The 25,082-nt window shown below is 43.4% G+C and overlaps 1 long non-coding RNA gene across 2 annotated transcripts in view; it reads right to left on the bottom strand.

The window, feature by feature from the left end:
• Positions 1-15,997, bottom strand: part of LOC119852142 — a 36,942-nt gene extending 20,945 nt beyond the window's left edge. For both annotated transcript variants that reach the window (XR_006279336.1, XR_006279338.1), the window contains exon 1: positions 15,914-15,997. This is a non-coding gene — a long non-coding RNA (uncharacterized LOC119852142). The remainder of the gene's footprint in view (positions 1-15,913) is intronic.
• Positions 15,998-25,082: the final 9,085 nt, after the last annotated feature.

The following is a 25,082-nucleotide window of genomic DNA, read 5'->3' as shown; positions in this document are numbered from 1 at the left end:
AAGGTGGAGATGATGGATACACTGCTTGCACACTAAGCTGGGGGGAGAGATAAATACGCTGGAGGGTAGGGATAGGGTCCAGAGTGACCTAGACAAATTGGAGGATTGGGTCAAAAGAAATCTGATGAGTTCACCAAATCTGATGAGGTTCTTCCATCCTAAGTGCAGGACAAGGACAAGTACAGAGTCCTGCACTTAGGATGGAAGAATTCCATGCACCGGGATTCCCACAATTGAGGGAAATGATTATTCCCTTCTATTCGGCACTGGTGAGGCCACATCTGGAGTACTGCATCCAGTTTTGGGCCCCCCACTACAGAAAGGATGGGGACAAATTGGAGAGAATCCTGCGGAGGGCAATGAAAATGATCAGGTGTTTGGGGCACATGACTTACGAGGATAGGCTGAGGGAACTGGGCTTGTTTAGTCTGCAAAAGAAAAGAGTGAGGATGGATTTGATAGCAGCCTTCAACCTGAAGGGGGGGGGGTCCAAAGAGTATGGAGCTCAGCTGTCTCAGTGGTGGCAGATGACAGAACAAGGAGAAATGGTCTCAAGTTGCTGTGCGGGAGGTCTAGGTTGGATATTAGAAAACACTATTTCACTATGAGGGTGATGAAGCACTGGAATGGGTTACCTAAAGAGGTGGTGGAATCTCCATCCTTAGAGGTTTTTAAGGCCCAGCTTGACAAAGCCCTGGCTGGGATGATTTAGTTGGTGTTGGTCCTGGTCCTGCTTTGAGCAGGGGGTTGGACTAGATGAGCTCCTGAGGTCCCTTCCAACCCTAATCTTCTTCTATGATTCTATGATTCCTCTGGGAGTGAATCTTTTCTGGGGTGCTGCAGTCCTCAATGAGAGGGGGAAGTGCAAACAGCATCTCCAGCACCAGTCAGGGTGAATCTGACCCTGGATCATCAAGAGAGCAATAGGAACAGATCCTCTTCAATGAAGCTGAGCAAATTATACCAGCTAATGCTTGGGCCCTTAAGGTATCAAGTCCTTACGGAAAAGTTTTCTAAAAGACTAATTTTATTTCATTAATAAAAATAAAATACACTAGTGATTGTGCTTCTCTGACTTTAGCCACAGCCAAAGAATATTAAATTGACTTCATTTTGTTGTTTGTAGATATGCCTGTAGGTGGCTTGAAACTTGTGACTATCACATGAAATGATGGTTTGGGTGCTTACACAGTCATTAATTTATTAATTATTATTATTATTGGAATAGTACCCTAGCATGATCAGGGTCCCATTGTGCTGGTTGCAGACACCTTCGAAGACTTGGGCTGTGTCCTGAGGGTCTTACAGTCTAAAATGGCTAGTCAGATATAAAGCGTAAAGTAAGTGCCCACTATCCACACATAAGGGCAGAATGAAGGAGTCATGGAGACACTTATGTGAGAAGCTGACGGACAAAGGGATGAGGCTGGAAGCACTGGCAGAATGGAGATGCGGAGCAACATGATAAGAGTGGGCAAGCAGAGGATAGGAGTTGTGAAGTGCCTTTAACATGAGGACGAGAAGCTTGAACTTGATGCAGGGTGGAGAGAGCCAGTGGAGAGATTCAAAGTAGGATAGGGGACATGGTCAGAGCAACAGGCAAGGAAGGTGATGTTAGCAGCTGCTTTTTATTCACTGAAAGACTGATGTGGGTGTTAAGGAGGCCAAAGAGGAGCATAGTATACTAATGTTTTCCTTTTGCCAAACAATAGCAAAATTTGGGGCCTTGCAGGTTATTTCCCCCAATGGAACAGGGTGCAAAGTCTTACCGCAATTTGTTTATTTATACAATGTGCTCAAATCCCATTTCCTTGAACAACGGTAGTCACAAATGACACACACGAACTTCTTCTGGGAGAAACTTTAGGCAAGGCACCTCTGTCCTGCTTCATAAATAGCTGTCTTGTGTGTGTCTCTCTCTCCCCAAGGTCTTCCACAAGTCTCAACAATTGAAACTATGACTCCTTTTCTTCTTCACCCCCTACATACCAAGACCACATAATCACACCAGGTGGACCTTGGCGTCTACCTTCCTTTGGTGCCACTGCTTTGCAACAGAAAGGAACTTCAGAGTTTTAAACACTAGACAAAGGAGAGTGTATTAACTAATGCAATCTCCGTAATGACTCTCTGGGTGCAGTTATTGCTGCATCTTAACTCTCTCGATTGGGAATGTTATTCTGGATGCTTTTCTAACAGTAATATCCAATGGGCAAGACATTAGCATCAAAAACCCCTAATGGGGAAACTATGACAATAGTCAAGATGGGAGATGATGAGGGCCTGGATGAGAGTTTTGGCTGTATAGATAGAAAGCAATGGATGCACTTTACAAATGGTTATGAAGGGAGCAGCAGCAAGATTTGGACACAGCCTGGATGTGCTGAGCAAGTGATAGGAAGGATTCAGAGATGCCCCCAAAATTATAGGTCCGAGTAACAGGGACAGTAGTCATGTTATCAACAGTGACAGATGATGTAGGAAGTAGAAGGGGTTTAATAAGTAGCTTCTAATTTTGTGTGACTCCATTTCTGGGTGCTCTACTTGAGGCATCTAGATTTTCAGGGATACTGAGCACCCACAGCTCCAACTGAAAATTAGAGTTAATACATGTACCCAAAATACAATGTTAATGGATTTTACAATTACTGTCCTGTAGTTTTGCAACATTCATAAGCCAATATACTTCCATGATAGATATAAATACAAGAAATGTATTTAATTAATAAATGGATTTGTGTGTGTTAGCATGATGGAAATAAGTATTCTGTTCAACATTAATTGAATAAAACACGATGGCAATGAGATGATTCCTTTGTTGGGAAGATCAGCCAAAGCATTTTGTAACAGCTTGACAGCCAGACTTGCACATATTTGCGGGCCTAATTAATACACTTATGCTTACAAGAAGGAGGGAACCTACACCATAATGCAGAGATAGAAAGATGCAGACCTACAGATTAGCTTTAAACATGCTGAAGTGCCATTAAGAAAGATGCTTTACCGGAGAACTACAATATAAGCTTCAGTATGCAAATTTCTGTTACACTTAAACGAACGCATAGGAGGAAGGGGCTAGTCTAATTTCCTGGTGCAGCATGGAATTTCACAGATTTGACAAAAACAACGAGGAGTCCTTGTGGCACCTTAGAGACTAACACATTTATTTCGGCAATAAATGTGTTAGTCTCTAAGGTGCCACAAGGACTCCTCGTTGTTTTTGTTGAAACAGACTAACATGGCTACTACTCTGAAACCTATCACAGACTTGACAGTCTCCCCTGTTACATCAGTTATAAGGTATTGGCACAAATGTTTTAAAATTCTCTTGTGTGCGTGTGCAAAACACCCAATGCATGTATGTGATTTGGCTTTGCCACACACAGATATGTGCATATGCAAATACCCCACTAACTCACGTGCACTCATCAGGTGTTGCCAGGACCCTGACTTCCTCAGTAATGTCAATACCTCCGAATCCACATTTTTGGGGGGGTTTTTTTAAGTATATTTTTACCGTGATGGTTCATTAGAAAAGTTTGGAAACAAATATGAATTGAGCATAATCTAATGCAGTGATGGTGGCTTGAGTCCTTAAAAGCCTCCCGCAGAGAGGAAGAGTAGCCTCTAGTGTCAGGGAGGAAATTACCTGGCCCCAGGAGCACCACCAGATCCAAAACCAGGCCCCTAGCTGAAATAAGAGCCCCTTCATGCTGCTCTGGGAAGCACCAACCTGGCACAGCTCTGGTGGTGTCCTCTTATCAGTATTCTGAGCAAGGGAGGCCTTGCTATTGCTCCTGCTGCTGTTGGGGGGAGCAGACTGCTGCCACTGGTTTACCTTCTGCTGGTATGGGACTGAAGGAGCAGGCCATTTGGGCCTGTGCTTGTCATTCTGGGTTGCCTTAATCTACCCATGGGTGTTTTGTGGTACAAAAGAGAATTTACAAACATTTGGAACACAGCATACTTTTCTTGTGTAACCAGGAATCTATTGTCACTGATTTTTTTTTAAAGTGGACGTTCAGTGTTTTAACTATATATAATACAGATATTCCCCAATGGAGTCCAAGAGTACTATGTAGTTGTCCATTTGGGTACTATGTAGCATATTCTTTTTAACAGACTCTCTTTGCCCTTCCCTTATAGCCGAGATCACATGCGTGTGGCCTGATATTTTGTTTGCAATTATGTTACAGTAGTGCTTAAAAGCCCATCCAAGATCAGGACCCTATTGTTCTAGACGCTGCAATAAATACAAAAGTGGGAGACAATTCCTGCCCCATAGAGCTTACAATCTAAGTAGACAAGACTGGCACAGGAGAAACAGACACAGCCATGGGAGGTGAATTGTCCATGGTCACCCAGCAGGTTGGTGGCTCAGCTGGGAATAGTTAGGTCTCCTAACTCCCACTTCAATGCCATACTTTTAGCCCACACTGACACATGATCCAAGAAAAGGCAGCTTTCAGCTGTGCTCTGCAAGGTAACGTGCATTGTCCTGTTGCTATATATCTAAGATTCATGTGTTAGCTCAAATGGCCATTTCACTGTCAGCCTGGTAATTAGTAGTTTATAGAGCATTGCCCTTCCCATATGAGTAGTGCCCTAGTTTGGCTGCATAGAGTGTAGTAGTATCAATACACTCAGGCAAACTCATTTAACTCCAGTAAGAGCTGATCTCCTGAATGCTGAAAGGCTGTCAGCACATGCTTAATATGAAAGGTAACGCAAAACAGACTAGGGCCTAACTTTAATTGAGTCTCGGGATCTAGCAGTAATTGCCAATACCCTTTGGGCAGGTTAATGGTAGCTAGGTACTGAGACCCATTTGCTTGACTAAAGTCTGTCCAAAATTTTATCTTTTCCTAGGCATGGGGTAAGCTTTGGATACTGTTAAGGTGTTAAGCCTCTGATAGTTTGTATGGAGGCCAATAGACCCATCTAGCTTGGGAGTTAGAACAATATGTGATCCCCAAGGATTGTGATAGGGTCTGTTTACATTCAGGGCCAGTGTATCTCCTTTTCCGGGTTTTGAAATTGCAGTTCCAATGGTTTGGGAGGCGAAGAGATTTCAGAGTCCTGATATTAACCTTGTGAACAGTGGGTGTGCTCAAGTCTTACTTTAAACGTTTTGCAATTCAAAGTTTAAGTCTAGTTGATGATCAGGAGCTGGGTTCTCTGCTGATACACAAAGCCTCCCAGGGCACTGCAGGTGCAGTGTGTGCACAAGGGGTTAAAGAACCTAGTGACTATTCTCATTTTTTAAAGCACCCACTTAAGTGCTTTGCTGGATCAAGGCATTTGGGCTAGTTTCTGCCACCTTTACTCACATTGAGCAGCACCTTATTCCATGTATAGCCCTGTTGGTTTGGACTGTAGGGCCTTTACTCACCCTGGCTGTGGTTAATCAGCTAATAGGTTGTTGAACAGGACATGTACCCATCTACACTGACTGCAGAGTTGTGGTCAGCATTGTGCTGGTTAATTCCTCAAAGTTGTGCTCTAACTTGACACAATTTTCTAGTGAAGACAAGTCCTTAGGGCAGAAAGTCCAGGGATACAAGAATGTGCACAGAGGAGGTAGTGGCGGTGGAGATGGAGGTGGCGGGGAATCTGAACTATAGCTGGTGCCTAAGCAATGGCTGCTCTTTGTCAGCCCTAAAGGATGAAGTTTCTTTTACTTTGTGTTTGATCATGGTTGAAAATAGAACACAACCATATCAGAGTCTTTAGTTTTGTCAGTTCTGCTCCTTTTTTGAGTCTTCCAAGGCTACTTTGCCACATGTAAGACCTCCTCCCCCACCTCAGCTTCTCAGATCACATTACTGCCAAGTTGTCCAAATGTCGCAGCATCTTCTCCAAATGGCAGGAGACCATAGTCTCACATGATACATAATGAACCTGTGTAACACGCTTCCATTTTGTAATTATTACCAAAAAGTGAGTTATGTGCCAAATAGCTGATTGCATTACAGGGCCAAAGTTTGTATTTTGTTTGCTTTAGTTTTTCCTGTTATCAAGCAAGCTTTGATACTTCTAGAGTCAGAGTAGCAGGCTCAACAGAAGGTGAGGGGAAATTTTACCATGCCATAAACTAGACAGATCCAAATGAAAACTGGGAATAATATTAAATGGGAACTTTAAATTACTTTGTGCAATACAAGTTTGATCATTCATTCCTAATACTGTTATCCTCAAACAAGCAGAGAGTGTCATTTTCTCCTATCTGTTTCCTTTGAGGGCCATTCTACTCACAGTTCTGTGTCACAGATGAAATTAAGGGTGCCAACTTTTTCATGTATACTAAGCAACTGAAGAGTCATAATTGATCAAAATGGGTTTTAATTGTTCATTTCAATAAAAACACATTTTAAAGTTCTACACTATTATTTATTGGCACTAAACTAATTGACAAAAGCTGTAATCAACAGTGATTATTACTAGCTGAACCATAATTCCTTGAGCTATTATTGTCAAGAAAAATATTTTCCTGGAAGCTGCCAAAAATACCATTCCTGTTCTTAGTCTAGCCTCTTAGTCATTCAGGTGAAAGATAAAGATCCCACTGTGGTTCTAGAGGATGGTAAGTGGACAACTAGTATAGCCTGGCCAACCCTTACTCTCCCATCCCAGATTCATTGGCATTAATGTTCCCAGCTCCGTGTAGTGAGTTCGACATAGATACCGATTTTGATGGTATATCATTACTTCTCCACCCATATGTCATTTATTGCTTTGAAATATCTTCTGCTAGGTGGCCAGAAGTAAAATCAAAGAGGTTTATATTAGTGCTCCATTCCTGCACGTTCTCGTTCTCTCTCTCTCACACACTCTCTCTCTCTCTCTCTCTCTCACTTATCGGACTTGAAACTTCAGCTTTATAGTTTTTTCATATAATAAATTCCACCAGCTAACCAACGGTGTACTTTAGCGTAATTGTCAGGACTGATCTGAATTCTAATTTGGAATAAATCAGCAGAATTGTAGTAATTTTATCATCATTCACATTATATGCAGAATGTGCTATAAGGCAGTGGTTCTCAACCGGGGGTCTGGGGCCCCCTGGGGGGCCGTGAGCAGGTCTCATGGGGTCCTCTAAGCATGGCCAGCATTAGACTTTCTGGGGCCCAGGGTAGAAAACTGAAGCCCCACTTCATGGGGCTGAAGCCTGGGACTCTGACCCCCGCACCAAGAGCTGCAGCTGAAGCCTGAGCAATTTAGCTTCACAGGGGCCCCTGTGATGTGGGGCCCTAGGCAATTGCCCTGCTTGCTACTCCCTAACGCCGGCCCTGGCTTTTTGAGGCAGAAAACCAGTTGTTGTGACACAGGTGGGCCATGGAGTTTTTAATAGCATGTTGGTGGGGGGGGGGAAGATGACATGAAGCAGAGGCTCAGAAAGAAAAGAGTTGAGAACCCCTGCTATAAGGCACTTAAAGAGTTAACATTGAATGTCTCACTACCCCTGGCAGTAGTGCTGACTGTCACTTCAAGGTTATCAGTTTCAAGGTGTCTACCCTGTGTAAAAATTGCATATATCTCCTTCCTGTGCAACAACATGACACATGACTATTCATTACATTTCCTCATAAAGGATCATCTTGCCTTCATCACATAAGCTTTCAGCCTCTTATGACAGTTCAGGTCTTAACAACAGAATGAAATAACACTGCCAGATGATTAACTCAAAGATGAACTCAGAGGAGTTTAGGGTCATAAATAGAAAATCAACTTATCAACACGCTCTGATCTTGTTTCACTCGCCTATCTCAGAGTTTCCCATCAGTTAGACACCCAACCATGTTATAGTTCTTATACAACAGGAAGCTTGGGAGCACTGGAGAGAATATTGGAACATCCAGAAACATAAAGGACTCTTCTCTGAAGTGGCTGAGTAAGACTCCCATAGTGCTCCCAGTTGCCCAATATTATACCACAGAGGGGAAATTTCTTCCTGACCTCAGCTTATTATCCACTATGGCCACAAAGCATGAGAAATGAGGGCCATTAGAACACCCAGAAAGACCTGTGAGCACTGGTGAGCACCAGTGGAACATGTGGGCAGGCCATTAATTAGCTGTAACAATGCATATTTTGGTTAGTGCTGGACAGTTTACACAATGTTATTATTATATATCTGAGGGCACAGGTGTCCATATGTCAAATGGATTATGGTAGGGAGAACACACGTCAATCTCATCTCTTTCTTTTGATGTGAAGCCAATAAACTATTCACTGTCAATGGAGTGAGGATTTTTACAGCAGCAGAGATCATGTGGTTCATGTCTGTTTCCTAACCCTAGGAAAATCAGAGGGGAGTCTAGTGGCTCTCTAGGGCTGAATGTCTTTGCTATATTGATCACTTCAGCAGTAGATGTAATAGTAAAAGCACCCAAAATTAAATAATCACAATTACCAAAGACCACCAGGTATTAACGAATTACACAGGTTTAACAATAACAGTGTTTTGACAGGTTTCAGAGTAGCAGCCGTGTTAGGCTGTATTCGCTAAAAGAAAAGGAGTACTTGTGGCACCTTAGAGACTAACAAATTTATTAGAGCATAAGCCTTCGTGAGCTACAGCTCACTTCATCGGATGCATCCGATGAAGTGAGCTGTAGCTCACGAAAGCTTATGCTCTAATAAATTTGTTAGTCTCTAAGGTGCCACAAGTACTCCTTTTCTTTTAGTGTTTTGACAGGTGCTTTCAACAATCTTTTTCTGACAATCCAGCATTGTTACATGTAGCAAGGGCAATATTAACCATGGCTGTACTTGATTAATGTGACTTATTCCAGTCACGCAGTATTCATACCCTTGGTGATAATTACCATAAGCTCAAGAGGTAGGGAGACTTTCCATTGCTGCTGGGTTAACAGCTTTAGTCATACTATACAGTACTGTGACATTTTCAGAAATTTACCCATAACTAATCATGTGTGTTTAGGGTGATTCACAGCCTTAGCTTCTTCATTCTTTATGGGGAATTCTTGCATCGTGAGGTTTCTCAAAATCCAACAGAACTGGCATTTGAAACAGGCTGTCATGAACATCAAGTTGAAACTGCTTTTCTTGTGTGAATGGATGATAAGAGCTTTATGAAGAAGAACAATGGATGCTACTCTGAGCAGATTATCCAAGCCTTAGAGAACATCACATGTTCTTTAATACTGTCAAATGGAAAATCATTGATCAAATCCTTAGCTAGTGTAAATTAGCACAGCTCCATTGACTTAACTGGAATCAATGAAGCTATGCCAATTTACAGCAGCTAAGGATCTGACCACATATAGCTAGAAAATATTAACATCCATGTTACTGCTAACACTTCAGATGATTAAAACAAATATTTTTAAGCATTTCAGTAACTTTTCACCAATTTTGCTGTTGATGTACTGTTTGCATTGCACTCATCTGGCACAATGGGGCTGGACGCATCAGATCTTTGTTTACAGTCAGATTCTCTTTGCTCATCCTGGAGTAGCTCAGTGCTGTTATAAAAGCTGAGTTTTACTGAAATTAAAAAGACAGCCACAAAACATTTTCTTAAATGTTTGGGCCTAAACTAAACTGAGGGTGGCATCCCCTTTGTGTTCAAGTCTGTTTTGTGTTCTTTAAAGCAAATAGAGCAGATACTCAAGAAACAACAGCAGTGCTTGCTTTAAATCTTGCTTTTAGTCTGCAGAAGAGAAGAATGAGGGGGGATTTGATAGCTGCTTTCAACTACCTGAAAGGGGGTTTCAAAGAGGATGGCTCTAGACTGTTCTCAATGGTAGCAGATGACAGAACGAGGAGTAATGGTCTCAAGTTGCAATGGGGGAGGTTTAGATTGGATATTAGGAAAAACTTTTTCACTAAGAGGGTGGTGAAACACTGGAATGCGTTACCTAGGGAGGTGGTAGAATCTCCTTCCTTAGAGGTTTTTAAGGTCAGGCTTGACAAAGCCCTGGCTGGGATGATTTAACTGGGACTTGGTCCTGCTTTGAGCAGGGGGTTGGACTAGATGACCTTCTGGGGTCCCTTCCAACCCTGATATTCTATGATTCTATGATTCTATGAAATGTGCATCTCCGGCATTAAATCTCAGCAAATTCTCCCAGCCCCTCTACAGCTACAGCAAAACCCCAAAACTGTAGTGGTTCTGCTGCATAGCGGGAGGAGTAGCAGAGACTGCATAGGGGAACTCTGTAGTCCCCTACATGCCACAAAGACAAGCTCCACATTGACTCTCTTTATGGCTATATCTACCCTTGTGCACTTTCCTGGGTACTTAGCCATGAACTGCTGCACATAGACCCTGTACTCATGCCGACTGGGCATGCCATTTTCAATATGCACAGGCATTTACCTATATCCACACTACCCCTTTTCAGTATGCAGTGGCAGTGCTAGTATTTCAGATTCAGTATCCCAGAGTCCTGTGTGTCACAGGAGATACTCCGGGCCCCACCTTGTTGCACGTCACTGGTACGGTGCACTGCCTTCACACATTTGGCGACAGCAGCTTGCCAAACTGCATTGAAGAAATGGTGCAAGTTCATGATGATGTGGTTCTGCTCCTGCTCGCAGGACAAATGTTCATGCGGCGCAGTACCAGGGACTGGATGGAATGGGACCAGAAGTATTTCAGATGCTCAAAGATGGAAGACCAACAGGACAAATAAAAATTCACTTGGATCCCATAGAACAGATGTGTTGAATGCTGGGATCACAATGGTATGCTCATGGCTGGACATGGAGAAGTGACATGGTGCGGTGGGACCACATTGTCTTGAGGTGATGACCAGTGGCTTCAGAATGAGGAAGCAGACCTTCATGGAGTTGTGCGAGTAGTTTGCACCAAACCTCTAGCACCAGACCACTTATTTTTTTGCAAATCCATACCAGCACAGAAGTGGGTGGCTATTTGTCTCTTGGTCAATTGCCAACCAGTTCAGTGTTGGGAAGGTGTTTGTACATCTTTGCCACACTAGCAGTACTGTAATGGGTGGTTGCCATAACCAAAAATCCCTGAAACGGCAGGATGATTTCAGAGGGTGGGGTTGCCAAACTGTGCAGAGGCCATTGATGGAACATGCATCACAATACCTTGGTCACTGAAAGGGACAAGTTGGTACATGAAATGAAAAGGTTACTATTCACTCATTCTCGAAGGCTTAGTGGACCAAAGAGGGTTAGCTCCTGAACACCAACCCTGGACATACGGAAAAGGTCCATGACGCTAGGGTGCAGAGATTGCACTGCCGGGGGAAGAAGGGACTTTATTCCCCACAGAAAGGATGTGATTTTGTATAATGTATTTGTGCTGACATATTTCAGGGGACCTCACCTATTCACTCCTAATGTGGCTCATGAAGCCATACCCCCAACATCACCAAAGCCAAGAAAAAGGGAATTCAGCTACTGCCTGAGTAGCTGCAGAATGATGGGGGAGTGTGCCTTTGCTATCTGAAAGCTCATTGGCTATGCCTGCGGACTCCTGTGGATACCAGTGTAGCTGTCACAGTTCACGTCACTGTGGTGTGCGGTGCCTTGCACAACCTAGGTGAGACTAATGGGGAAATACTTCCAGCGCAAGTGGACATAGGACAGATCTAGTTTTCAAGAGCCTGTTCAGGCAGCCACATCCCACCCATGTGCACACTGCTTTTAGTTCCTGGCAGGCAAGGGACATTCATGAAGCTATTTGCTCGCACACTGTGGATCAGCATGGACCAGAAGGTGACTTGGGACTGTACTGAGGGACACTATTGTGACACTAGGGTGCTGTTGAAAAAGTTCACTAGAGCATTGCCACATACTTGTGTTGCAAATTATCTCAGTGGGTCTCAATCCCCAGCAGCTGACACTAACGTACCAACCTAAAGCAGAGTATCGGGTGAGGGCCCTCAGTGTTAACACCTTTGGCTGTGGTTTTGTGCTGCAGAGAGCGTATATGCACTTTAATGCCATCATTGAACACTGGTTTTAATACAAGTAAACAGATCTGCTTGGGGTTGCTTTATGGAGATCACTTAGGCATTGTTGAAGTAATTTAAAACCAGTTCTGTGAAGTTTTGGGACGGACTTCACATGTTCCTTCTTCAAAATGTTTTCTGACTTTGTTCACAGCACTTACCAGATGGTGTACATGAGTATTGCCATGGTTACAAGTGGTGACTTTCTGACGGGGAAAGAGGAGTCTTAAATGCACGGTTCAGTGCCAGCGATCTTCACTGTTAATTTACTTTTGTTTCCTTTGTCTGTATTGTCACTTAAGTCCTTAACAGAGCCATAAAGACATTTCAGGTAACTTCTCTTCTGTTTTCTATTCTGGTCCTTCAGACAGCATCTTTTGTTTCACAACTTAGTTCACTGTTTATTTAAAAAAAAAAAGCCAAAACAAACAAACAAACAAAACAAAACACCCAGGATTCTTTACATTAGGAAATTGATGGCTGGAAAAGAAGAGGGTATGGGAGGGACAAAATTCATTGGATTTCTTTGGCCCCACATTGGTACAGAAATCACAGTCATGTGCTGTACTCCTGTTGACCCATCCCAAACATGCAGAAAATATCACATTGATCATACTCTGAAAGCAAGGTGCACATAGAAGTGAAGTGAACTGTAACTTCAGGCATGTATTACTGGCACAAGAGGGGATATTTCCAGGAAGCCGTGTGTAGTGGGAGGGTGTATGATAATTTACAAGCCTTTTATTCCAGTTTCTGTCATGGCTCAGGTTCCTCCTGGCTTCCTCAACCAGGTCTGCCGGGTGAAGGTCCAGAATCACATGGTCCTCTTTCTCTGGGTCTCCCAGGGCTTCCTCTGAGGTCCCCACTGCCTCCTCATCCTGCCCCTCATCACGTCCCGTCATACGATGAGGCCAGCAAGGTTGATGAGGGGCATGAATCACTTCAAGATCTGTATTCTCAGCCTTGGAGAGCACCCAGTCCTTAGGATGTGCAAGTGCTAGATCCATTTCTGGAATGAGTGTTGGAGTCCTTTATTCTCTGGTTTCAAACACTAAGGTACTTCATGTACTCCCAGCACTGGGATAGAGTCCGGTGAATGCCAGCCTCTTCCAGCCACCGTGAAATCTCCCAGAACAGATGAATCTTCCTGCTGTTCCAGGCAAAGTCATGGAGGATGGTGTACTCTGACCACACAATGATCAGAACCAAGGTGGGCTCTAGAGACCAGGGGACAGCTCTTGAAAGTTGATCTGTGATTGTCTGTGCTGATCAATAATGTTCACAGGAAAACTGACCTTAAGTCACTCAAGCATAGGTCACTAGTACCTCTGGCAAGTGAGCATCAGGGACCTTACCACCAGCAAAGGGATCAGTGCATTGTAGGAATAGCCCTGAAGAGCTATTGATGCCTTGGAGCTGGTACGTCTACAGTGCAGCATGGATGGGACAAGAACGGGTATGGGGCCGTGCCACAGCAGGGGTTTGCACAGTCCCACACCTCTCATGTGTGCTAACTTTCATGCTGTGCACTCTCCTTCAGGACCATGCTTCAGGTCTTCAGATGTGGACAAAGGGGGGGCTGTGGCACAACACCACACATGTACAGTGGCAAGTGTAGACATAGCCTATGGGAGCATGAAATGGATTTTGAGGGGCGATCAGTGGAGTAGCAGGGCAGTGCCAGTCTATTTACAAACTGCATTAATTAACTCACCAAACATGCCACATGGGGCAGAGGTCACAGAAGGTCACCACCGTTTGCCTACAGTAATGGCTGCTGTCCATTTGTGCAGGGGCCCCCCCTGCCTCCAGGTTACAGGAAGGATTTTGTACCACTCAATAGACAGGAGGTTATAACACCACCTCTCATATTCTCCCTCCCACAGCTTTCTGGTCACTCAAGCCTGAAGTAAAACAAAGTTCCACTGAGCTAGAGCCTGCTGTGTCAGGTGATGTTTCAGTCACTTGTTTTCTTGGTGCAGCTAAAACAGGATTTCTCTAGCTTTGACAGATTATGGCTAAAACCTCCACACAGTTTGTCCTTCAGAAGTCCCCAGATGCCTCAGCTGACACTTCCCTGGCATATACTTCATGGAAAAAATGGAAAAAAGCTGTCACTCATCTGCTTTAAAATTTCCTTGTTACTGTGCTGCCATAATAGCATCAATCAATATTTGGGAGATTGTCACTAGCTCCAAATTTCTCTTTGATGGCCAAGACTTGTCGATTTGATTCTTAGGGAACTTTCCCGTTTTTGTCTACAGCATTTTGCATAGTTGTTCTCTTCCTTTCATAAGTGATGGCACTCATATTACTTTTAGACCTCTAAAGGTTGTCTTAGAAAGTTCCTTTGCATTCATGACATTAGATAGAGCCACATATCAATAAACACATTTCAAACATTCCCCTCTGATTTACATTTTCTCTAACGTGATCTGATCACCTCTGTTGTTCATTTTATTAACTGTTTGAAATTCAACCCTGAGCAGTGGGCCAGCACAGTCGATGCACTACATAAGCCATGAAAATAGGGCTTAGTGGGATTTAAAAGTTGCATATATAACACACTGGCCACTGTGTCCCCTCATCTATGCCTGATCCACAGAGGAAACAAGTCTGTGACTTGTGTGATGGTCACCATCTTGACTGACACACCAGGGAATGAACTGGGGAAACCCCAGAGCTAAAAGCACGAGTCTTTACAGTATCATCTAAGAGCCTGGCTATCAAGGTGAGAGCTGTAATGGACCCATATCCATACCCATAAGGGGGTTCCTGAACACACATTGACTTGTGAGTTACATGTATGCTTTGTACTGGCTCTCTGCGCTGGGGTTTAGATTATTTCCCTATAGGTGTACTTTAGGATCTCTTTATTCATTCCTACTAATTCCACAGGGTCAGTTCTTGAAAAGGCCCTTTCAGCCCTTCATTTTTCTGAAGGTAGATAAAAGGCATTCTATGAAATTTACTGTGTGGGAGTCATTTGGATGAGACCTTTTGAAGCAAGATCCCAACTGCCTCTGTGCCCATTAGAGATCCTCTGGCACTTTTCATAGAAGTAGGGGTTTGCCCTAGTGTCTCTGGCCAAACATTTTGCTCCCTCTCCCTCTTGTGCAGTGCCCCATATACTGGTTAGAGTGTCACCTTTTTAGGGTGGGGACAATCTTTTTGTTCTGTGTTTATACAGCACCTAGCACAATGAGGACCTGCTCAATGACTGGGACTCCGAGACACTAGCACAAAACAAATAAGTAATAATAATGGTTGGTTGACACCCTCTACCCCAGAGGTGGCTGCATTTCCATACCGCTTTACATGTATAGCTGAAACCTTCATTTGAGATCATTTAGGAATAAATAAATGTGCTAGTAAACTAAGATTTTATTTATAGCCCAAATGGGGTGGAAGGGAGAGCATTTTGGCATGGAGACAGGTTGTAGTCTTAGCTATTTCCTGTTTTCTTTGTAAGTTTTCATTGTCTCAGACGCTTTTGGTCTCCGTTCCACTCATTTAACTTCAGTCTGTGTATAATTTCTCCTGGCATATGATCAACAGAAAATCCTTTGTGTTACTGTAATCATGCTGCTGTAGGGGGCCCCCCACCTCAAAAAGCTGGTGAGATTATCAATCATCATTTTCTTAAGTCTGCCTTGAGAAGTGTCACCTCTGCTATGAGCATTTTGATTTCAAGGTGAACTGTGGGCATGGCAAGCTCCTGGGATGGTTCTTAATAGCAGTATTTAGAAGCAATGTGAGAGGATGGAATATCTGGTAGAGCATAATTAATCAGAAAGCTTTTTGGTGATCACATTGTGCTCAGCAGCAAGATAAGGCCCTGATCCTGCACACTCTTATACTCATGAACTTTACTCACATGAGTACACTGAGCCTTTCATAAAAAATACCTCAGCCATCACAGGAGCTCCATCCCAGCCTAGGTCAGCAAGCAATCATACCTTTGCTTTGGTGATCCCTGGGATGTAAAAATCTCTTCTCCTTCACAGCCCCAAATTCTCTCTCCTCACCTTTCAGCAGCAGCACCTGAAGAAAGAAACCATTCTTTCGCAAAACTGCTTTTTATTATGACCCATTAGCCCTCATATGAAGTAACTCCTCCTCTGTATCATCCCTCTATGCAGCACACCTTCTCTGCATCGCCTACAGGGTTCTAGTTAATGATATGCATAAGGCTCCAATTCTGCAAACACTTGTGCACATGCTTAACTTTACACACCTGAATCCACTGGATCAAGTATGAACTGAAGCATGTGTTGAAGTGTTCCCAGAATCAGGCATGAAGTGAGCTGATCTACTTTGAGTGCTTGGTGTTCTTCAGAGAAGTTTGTAAAATAAGAAATCCATATCCCCGCTTAACCCAGGAATTAGGAGCCTCTGAAGGTTTATGGACAACTTTTTGATTTTAGACCTTTTGGTATCTAAATTTTATAAAGTTTTCAAGACTAGAGAATATAGGTGTGTGGGTGTTGAATGTGTTTGGGAAGCAGATCCAAAACCAGATTTATCACAAAGCAAAGTGGCACTATGGCTATAGTAATATAATATCAGGAAAATGTGAACAGTAATCAACCAGTCCATCTATTTTAATGTTGCATAGAAATACTTGGACCCATGTAACATTATCAAAAGCAAACCACAGAGATGGTGGTATGTGCCAGCTCTACCAAGATCAGGATTTTTTAAAAGTCTAATCTATTAAAAGTTTTGTAGCTAGGGTATCACAGAATTGAAACTCTCTCTTGATGAGTTAAAACTAAGCACTATTTGCCTAGAAGTCAAATATGAAAAGATTTCTGCAGGCATAAAAGAATGTATTTGAAAAGTGTGTAAAATGGTCCTACCTTTCTGAATAATTTTGAGTCTGGAATCTGATCCTAATGAAGATACGGGGAATCTTACCATTGATTTCTAAAGCGGCAAGATCATGTCATTTGAATCTCAATGTACAGCAAATAATAATCTAGAGTCTGAAGCAAAGCCCATTTAAAGCAATAGGAATCATTCCAGCCTCAGCTTACATTGAAACCGTTGTTAATCTACCCTGTTCAGATGCTCATTCCTAATAACCTTATAACTTTGATTCTTTAATCCTTGTCTTGTCTGTGTCATTTGATAAAAAATGTGAAGATACACATTTCAGACTTGATTTCCTAAAGTTAGGCACCCCATTCAATATTTAATCACCTAAATGAGAGACCTGATTTGCATATGTTCTGAGCCTTTGCAGCTCCATCAACTTCAATGGGAGTTGTGTGTACTTGGCATCTTTTGAAAATCAGATTTCTAGTGTTACATGTGTACATATGGGTTTAGGTGCCTACATTTGAAAATTTTGGAGTGTGGTGAGTGCACAGTAGCACTGGTCCTGCAGTCTTTACTCACATGAGTAAAGTCTCATTAAAGTCAATAGGACTTCACATGTAAGTAAGAGCTGCAGGCTACAGTTCTATTACATGTTTACTTAATAAAATAGATGAACATAAAAAGGAGATATCTGGATGTCATATTATTCTTCAAGTTTGTGGAAATAATTTCCAAAGAGCCTGCTTAATTTTTAAAATGAACAAATTCCTATTTTTAAATTGTTTCCCTCCTTCCATAGGTGCCGACTCCGTGGGTGCTCTGGGGCTGGAGCACCCATGGGGAAAAATTAGTGGGTGCTCTTCACCCACAAGCAGCCAAGCTCCCCTCCTTACCCCCCCCAACCTCACCTCCGCCTCCTCCCTGAGCGCGCCCCATCCCCGCTTCTCCGCCTACTTTCCAGCGCTTGCCGCCACAAAACGACTGTTTCGTGGCATAACAAGCTCCAGGAGGGAAGGGGGAGCAGCGGAAATGTGATGCACTCAGGGAAGGAGTCAGGGAAGAGGCAGGGCCGGGGTGGGGATTTGGACAAGGGGTTGGAAAAGGGACAGGGCGGAGTTGGGGTGGAGACTTTGGAGAAGGGGTTGGAATGCGGGTGGGGCAGCAGTGGAGTCGGGGTGGGGCCGGAGGGGAGGGTCGAAAACCCACCAGCACCAGCAGAAGTCAGCACCTATGCCTCCTTCCCAGGCACAAGAGTGTGAGCTGCTGCATGTAGTAGTGCTGGCTTGTCTATTGTAGTAAATGAGAGAGATTATTGGTAAATATACCAAAATGTCATTTGTTTCATAGTGAAAAGAACGAGGAGTACTTGTGGCACCTTAGAGATTAACAAATTTATTTGAGCATAAGCTTTTGTGGGCTAAAACCCACTTCATCGGATGCATGCAGTGGAAATACAGTAGGAAGATATATATAATCTACACAGAGAACATGAAAAAATGGGTATTGCCATACCCACTATAATGAGAGTGATCAGTTAAGGTGAGCTATTATCAGCAGGAGAAAAACAACCTTTTGTAGTAATCATCAGGATGGCCCATTTCCAACAGTTGACAAGAAGGTGTGAGTAGCAGTAGGGGAAAAAAATAAGCATGGGGAAATAGTTTTACTTTGTGTAATGATCCATCCACTCCCAGTCTTTATTCAAGCCTAATTTAATAGAGTCTAGTTTGCAAATTAATTACAATTGAGCAGTTTCTCGTTGGAGTCTGTTATTGAAGTTTTTTTGTTGTAGTATTGCGACTTTTAGGTCTGTAAGCAAGTGACCAGGGAGATTGAAGTGTTCTCCAACTGGTATTTGAATGTTATAATTCTTGACATCTGATTTGTGTCCATTTATTCTTTTACGCAGAGCCTGTCCAGTTTGGCCAATGTACATGGCAGAGGGGTGTTGCTGGCACCCATCACTTTGGTAGATGTGCAGGTGAATGAGCCTCTGATAGTGTGGCTGATGTGATTAGGTCCTATGATGGTGTCCCCTGAATAGATATGTGGACAGAGTTGGCAACAGGCTTTGTTGCAAGGATAGGTTCCTAGGTTAGTGTTTTTGTTGTGTGTGGTCCTGGTGAGTATTTGCTTCAGGTTGGGAGGCTGGTCTGTAAGCAAGGATTGGCCTGTCTCCCAAGATCTGTGAGAGTGAAGGATCGTCCTTCAGGATAGGTTATAGATCCTTGATGATGCGCTGGAGAAGTTTTAGTTGGGGGCTGAAGATGGGCCCAACAAAGAAAGTAACAGAATGCCACTAGCCATCCTCTTCAGCCCCCAACGAAAACCTCTCAAACCCCAACTAAAATGTGATATGTGCCATCATGTGCAAGCAATGCTCACCTTAACTCATCACTCTCGTTATCGTGGGTATGGCAACACCATTTTTTCATGTTTTCTGTGTATATATTTATCTTCCTACTGTATTTTCCACTGCATGCATCCAGTGAAGTGGGTTTTAGCCCTGGAAAGCTTATGCTCAAATAAATTTGTTAGTCTCTAAGATGCCACAAGTCCTCCTCATTCTTTTTGCTGATACAGACTAACACGGCTACCACTCTGAAACTTAGTGCTAGTTCAAACATTTCGATATGTCTGCCCGCACTGTCTTGTAGCAAAGAGAGCATTATCTGGAGCAATTATAGTGCCATCGTTCTTCACTATCTGCCAAAGCGAAGAGACTCACATATACTGTACGATACAGCCATGCAGTATGTTCCTTGTGATACAAACCAGGCCTGGTGCTTTATGGAAGAAAAGAACGTTAACACAGTGTCAATTATGGTGCTATTAAGACACTTTCACATAAGTCTCTGAATTAGTCTGCTCAATTGCTACAAATTCTGAATAACTCTGACAATGTAATCCATGTATAATTTATTCCCGTTCTTTCCCCTTAGCTAGTTTTGTGATTTTCTTTAATGTTTAAATACTGCGTAATTTTTCTCCATTCTGCTCTTCTAGACTTCCCTGTCTTAATTACATTCTTCATAATGCTACACTATAGAGGAGTAATTATTTTTAATCTTTGCCCTTATTTCCACTAAGTAAAAATGCAGGGGAAAAAAAAGTAAATTTTCATGAAGTTTTTGTATACATTCAGATCTGACAAAGTCATCAAAGTGAAATGGCTCCAAGGTCACCTCAGATAAGAAAGACACATGAAACAGCTGTTAATTTGTACTATTAGCCTAAATGTAAAAAAGTGAAAAAAAATAAAATTCACACAAGGCTGACACCCTCTTTTTTTTTTTCCTCCTTTCTCTACTTCTGGGACTAGGTGGTGTAGAAAATATGGGGCCAAATTCTGTTCTCATTCATACCAGCTGAATCTCATAGAATTCAATGAAAGCAGAGTTTGCATTATAGATGTGCTGAATGGAATGTATATTCCTGTTTTTGTGCAGCGGTGGGATGGATTTATACCTTCTCCAGGAACTAACATTCTGGATTTTGTAACCAACCTACAAAACACTCTGAACCTCTCTAGCCCTTGCTAAAGAAAACCTACAGGATGCTCAAAAAGAACAAAAAGCCTGGTATGATAAACATGCCAGAGAGCGTTCCTTCAAAGTAGGGGACCAGGTCATGGTCTTAAAGGTGCTCCAGGCCCATAAAATGAAAGTGTCGTGGGAAGGGCCATTCATGGTCCAGGAGCACCTGGGAGCTGTTAATTATCTCGTAGCACTCCCCACTTCAAACCGAAAGCCTAAGGTGTACCATATTAATTCTCTAAAGCCCTTTTATTCCAGAGAATTAAAGGTTTGTCAGTTTACAGCCCAGGGAGGAGATGACGCTGAGTGGCCTGAAGGTGTCTACTATGAAGGGAAGAGTGCTGGTGGCGTGGAAGAGGTGAACCTCTCCATGACCCTTAGGCATATGCAGCGACAGCAGATCAAGGAGCTTTGCACTAGCTACACGCCGACGTTCTCAGCCACCTCAGGACTGACTGAACGGGCATACCACTCCATTGACACAGGTAATGCTCACCCAATTAAAGTCCAACCTTACCGGGTGTCTCCTCAAGCTAAAACTGCTAAAGAACGGGAGATCCAGGATATGTTACAGATGCGTCTAATCCGCCCCTCTGGCAGTGCATGGGCATCTCCAGTGGTTCTAGTTCCCAGAGCAGTTTTTGCATGGACTACCGTAAGCTAAATGCTGTAACTTGCCCAGACAACTATCCAATGCCATGCACAGATGAACTATTAGAGAAACTGGGATGGTCCCAGTTCATCTCTACCTTGGACTTAACCAAGGGGTACTGGCAGGTTCCACTAGATGAATCCGCAAAGGAAAGGTCAGCCTTCACCACACGTCGGGTTGTATCAATTTTACGTACTCCCTTTCGGGCTGCGGAATGCACCCGCCACCTTCCAAAGACTTGTAGATGGTCTCCTAGCGGGATTAGGAGAATATGCAGTCGCCTACCTTGATGATGTGGCCATATTTTTGCATTCCTGGGCAGAACACCTGGAACATCTAGAAAAAGTCTTAGAGCGCATAAGGGAGGCAGGACTCACTGTTAAGGCTAAGAAGTGTCAAATAGGCCTAAACAGAGTGACTTACCTTAGACACCAGGTGGGTCAAGGAACTACAGTCCAAAATGGATGCTATCCAAAAGTGGCCTGTCCAAAGTCAAAGAAACAGGTCCAACCCTTCTTAGGCTTGGCCAGTTATTACAGGCGATTTGTACCACAATACAGCCAAATCGCCGCCCCACTGACTGACCTAACCAAAAAGAAAAAGCCAAATGCCGTTCAGTGGACCGAAGAGTGTCAGAAGACCTTTAACCAGCTTAAAGCGACACTCATGTCTGACCCCGTACTAAGGGCCCCAGACTTTGACAAACTATTCCTAGTAACCACAGATGCGTCTGAGCGTGGTGTGGGAGCAGTTTTAATGTAGGAAGGACCAGATCAAGAATTCCACCCTGTAGTGTTTCTCAGCAAGAAGATGTCTGAGAGGGAAAGCAACTGGTCTTTGTTTGAAAAAGAATGTTATGCTATCGTCTACACTCTGGAAAAGCTATGCCCATATGTTTGGGGACGGCGTTTCCACCTGCAAACTGACCATGCTGCGCTACATGGCTTCATATCGCCATGGGAAATAACAAAAAACTTATTCGGTGGAGTTTAGCTCTCCAAGATTTTGATTTCGACATCCAACACATCTCAGGAGCTTCTAACAAAGAGGCTGATGCACTCTCCCGTGAAAGTTTCCCAGAATCAACTGGTTCAAATCGTCCTTGAGATGTGGAAAATATTGTTAGTCTTTATATACTTGGTAGTACATTTAGAGGTACATGTGTCTTATTAACTCTGTTTTCTCCTAGAGCTCCAGGAAGAAATCACAGCTAGCGTTTCACCCTATCTGTGATTTGGGGGGCATGTCAAACATAAAGGGAAGTGTAAACAACTTTAAAATCCCTCCTGGCCAGAGAAAAAACCCTTTCACCTGTAAAGGGTTAAGAAGCTAGGATAACCTCGCTGGCACCTGACCAAAATGACCAATGAGGAGACAAGATATTTTCAAAGCTGGAGTGGGGGAGAAACAAAGGCTCTCTCTGTCTGTGTGATGCTTTTGCCAGGAACAGAAAAGGAATGGAGTCTTAGAACTTAGTAAGTAATCTAGCTAGATATGCATTAGATTCTGTTTTGTTTAAATGGCTGATAAAATAGCTGTGCTGAATGGAATGTATATTCCTGTTTTTGTGTCTTTTTGTAACTTAAGGTTTTGCCTAGAGGGATTCTCTATGTTTTGAATCTGATTACCCTATAAGGTATTTACCATCCTGATTTTACAGAGGTGATTCTTTTACTTTTTTTCTTCAATTAAAATTCTTCTTTTAAGAACCCGATTGCTTTTTCATTGTTCTTAAGATCCAAGGGTTTGGGTCTGTGTTCACCTATGCAAATTGGTGAGGATTTTTATCAAGCCTTCCCCAGGAAAGGGGGTGTAGGGTTTGGGGAGGATTTTGGGGGGAAGACCTTTCCAAGCTCTTTCCTGGTTATATATCTGTTAGATGCTTGGCGGTGGCAGCAATAGGGTCCAAAGGCAAAAGGTAAAATAGTTTGTACCTTGGGGAAGTTTTAACCTAAGCTGGTAAAAATAAGCTTAGGGGGTTTTTATGCAGGTCCCCACATCTGTACCCTAGAGTTCAGAGTGGGGAAGGAACCTTGACATGGTGGCAGAGCAGTGGGATTAACTTGAAATAATTTTGAGATCAATTTGAGATTTTTTTGAACCAGAAGCACAGATTTTAAAAGGAAATATTTTTTTTCCTTTGGGCTGCTGGAAAGCAGGTTTTAAGCTGAAAGCAGTTAGAGGTTTTTTTTGTCTCTGCTTGGGGGCCAGAGCAAAGACAAAAGGGAATTGTCTTTTGTGAGCTGGAGTTTTCTCTACCTAAAGGCAGGGTAGTTAACCTCCTGGAGGGAAATTCACAAGTCTTCACAGACCTGAAGTTGTTTTTTTTTGTTTTTTTTTTTAACCTAAGAGCAACTAGAGGGGTTTTCTGTCTATTTGCATGGAGACAAAGGTGTTAGGTTAGTTTTTTTTTTTAAAAAGGATTTTTCTGTAGGCTGACAATCACTATCAGAGAATAGGTATATTACAGCACAGCAAAATTTGACAAGCCGAGGTTTTTTTTGTTTGTTTGTTTGATTTCTAACTCTCAGGTGTAAAGTTAGTTAAAAACAGAGAGGCAAACATGACACAGCCCAAAACAGAAACAGCCAAAGAGGCTGCACATAGTAGAGCTATGGAGACAAAGGAAAAAGAACGGAAGCATGCTGAGGAGGAAAGGGAGGTTGCCCAAAGGAGAGCTATGGAGGCAAGGGAAAAAGAAATGGAGGCAAGGGACAAAGAACTGGAGGAGAAGGAAAAAGAGAGGAAGCATGCACTGGAGATGGAGAAGGCAAAGGCTCAGCAGAATATACCAAGAAACCCTAGCAATCCTTCTCCAGGTACCACTTCCCATCCCAGAAAGTTCCCCACCTACAAGGCAGGCGATGATACCGAGGCCTTCTTAGAAAACTTTGAAAGGGCCTGCCTTGGGTACAGCATCTCTACAGACCAATACATGGTAGAGCTAAGGCCGCAGCTCAGCGGACCCTTAGCTGAGGTGGCGGCTGAAATGCCTAAGTAACACATGAACAAGTATGAACTGTTTAAAACCAAGGTGAGAGTCAGAATGGGGCTAACACCCAAGCATTCATGTCAGCAGTTCAGAGCCCTAAGGTGGAAACCAGATGTGTAATTTACCTGACATGCCTACCACATTGTGAAACATTGGGATGCCTGGATATCAGGAGCAAGTGTTAAATCTCCAGAAGATTTGCCCTTCCTAATGCAAATGGAGCAGTTCTTAGAGGGTGTTCCTGAGGAATTAGAAAGATACATCATAGATGGGAAGCCCAAAACTATAATCAAGGCGGGGGAGATTGGAGCCAAATGGGTGGAGGTGACAGAAAAGAAAAAAACTGGTGGCAGTTGGAGCGGATACCAGAAGGGACAACCTCAGACCACACCCTACTACCGGGGGCAGCCCAAGGCCCCAACTACCCACCAAGGAACTCTCCAGACACTTTATCGTCCTGCCACACCATTCTCCAGCAACTCACCTCGCCCCAGTGACCCGTCAGCTGGACGATGTTTTAAATGTAACGAGCCAGGGCATGTAAAGGCCAACTGCCCCAAGAACCCCAATAGATTACAGTTCATTGCACTGGAATCACACCAGAGGTCCTTAGGCCCAGATACCTCCCAGATACCCTCGAAGTGGAGGGAAACTGTGAGTGTGGGCAGGAAGAAGGTCACCGCGTGGAGGGACACTGGAGCACAAGCGTCGGCTATCCATGCTTCCTTAGTGGACCCCAATTTAATCAACCCAGAGACCCAAGTGACAATTCAACCCTTCAAGTCCAACTCTTTCAATTTGCCTACAGCCAAGTTGACTGTCCAGTACAAGGGCTGGTCAGAAACATGGACGTTTGTAGTCTATGATGATTATCCCATTCCCACACTCTTGGGGGAAGACTTGGCCAATCAAGCTAGCCAAGAGGGTGGGAATGGTCAACTTCAGCCAGGCTAAACAAGCCATCATGCCTAGCTCTGTTCCGGAAACTTCTACCAGGACCCGGTCCTAGGTAATGGACCCGGACCTCAGGCCAACATCTGCAACAGCAGTAGTGGATCCAGTCCCAGAGACCCAGACAGAGCTAGTTCCAGAACCAGAACCGGCAGCAGCTGATAACCTTACAC

This window comes from Dermochelys coriacea, chromosome 2 (assembly GCF_009764565.3).
Source record: "Dermochelys coriacea isolate rDerCor1 chromosome 2, rDerCor1.pri.v4, whole genome shotgun sequence".
NCBI lineage: Eukaryota > Metazoa > Chordata > Testudines > Dermochelyidae > Dermochelys > Dermochelys coriacea.
This window is presented reverse-complemented; position numbering and strand designations above follow the sequence as displayed.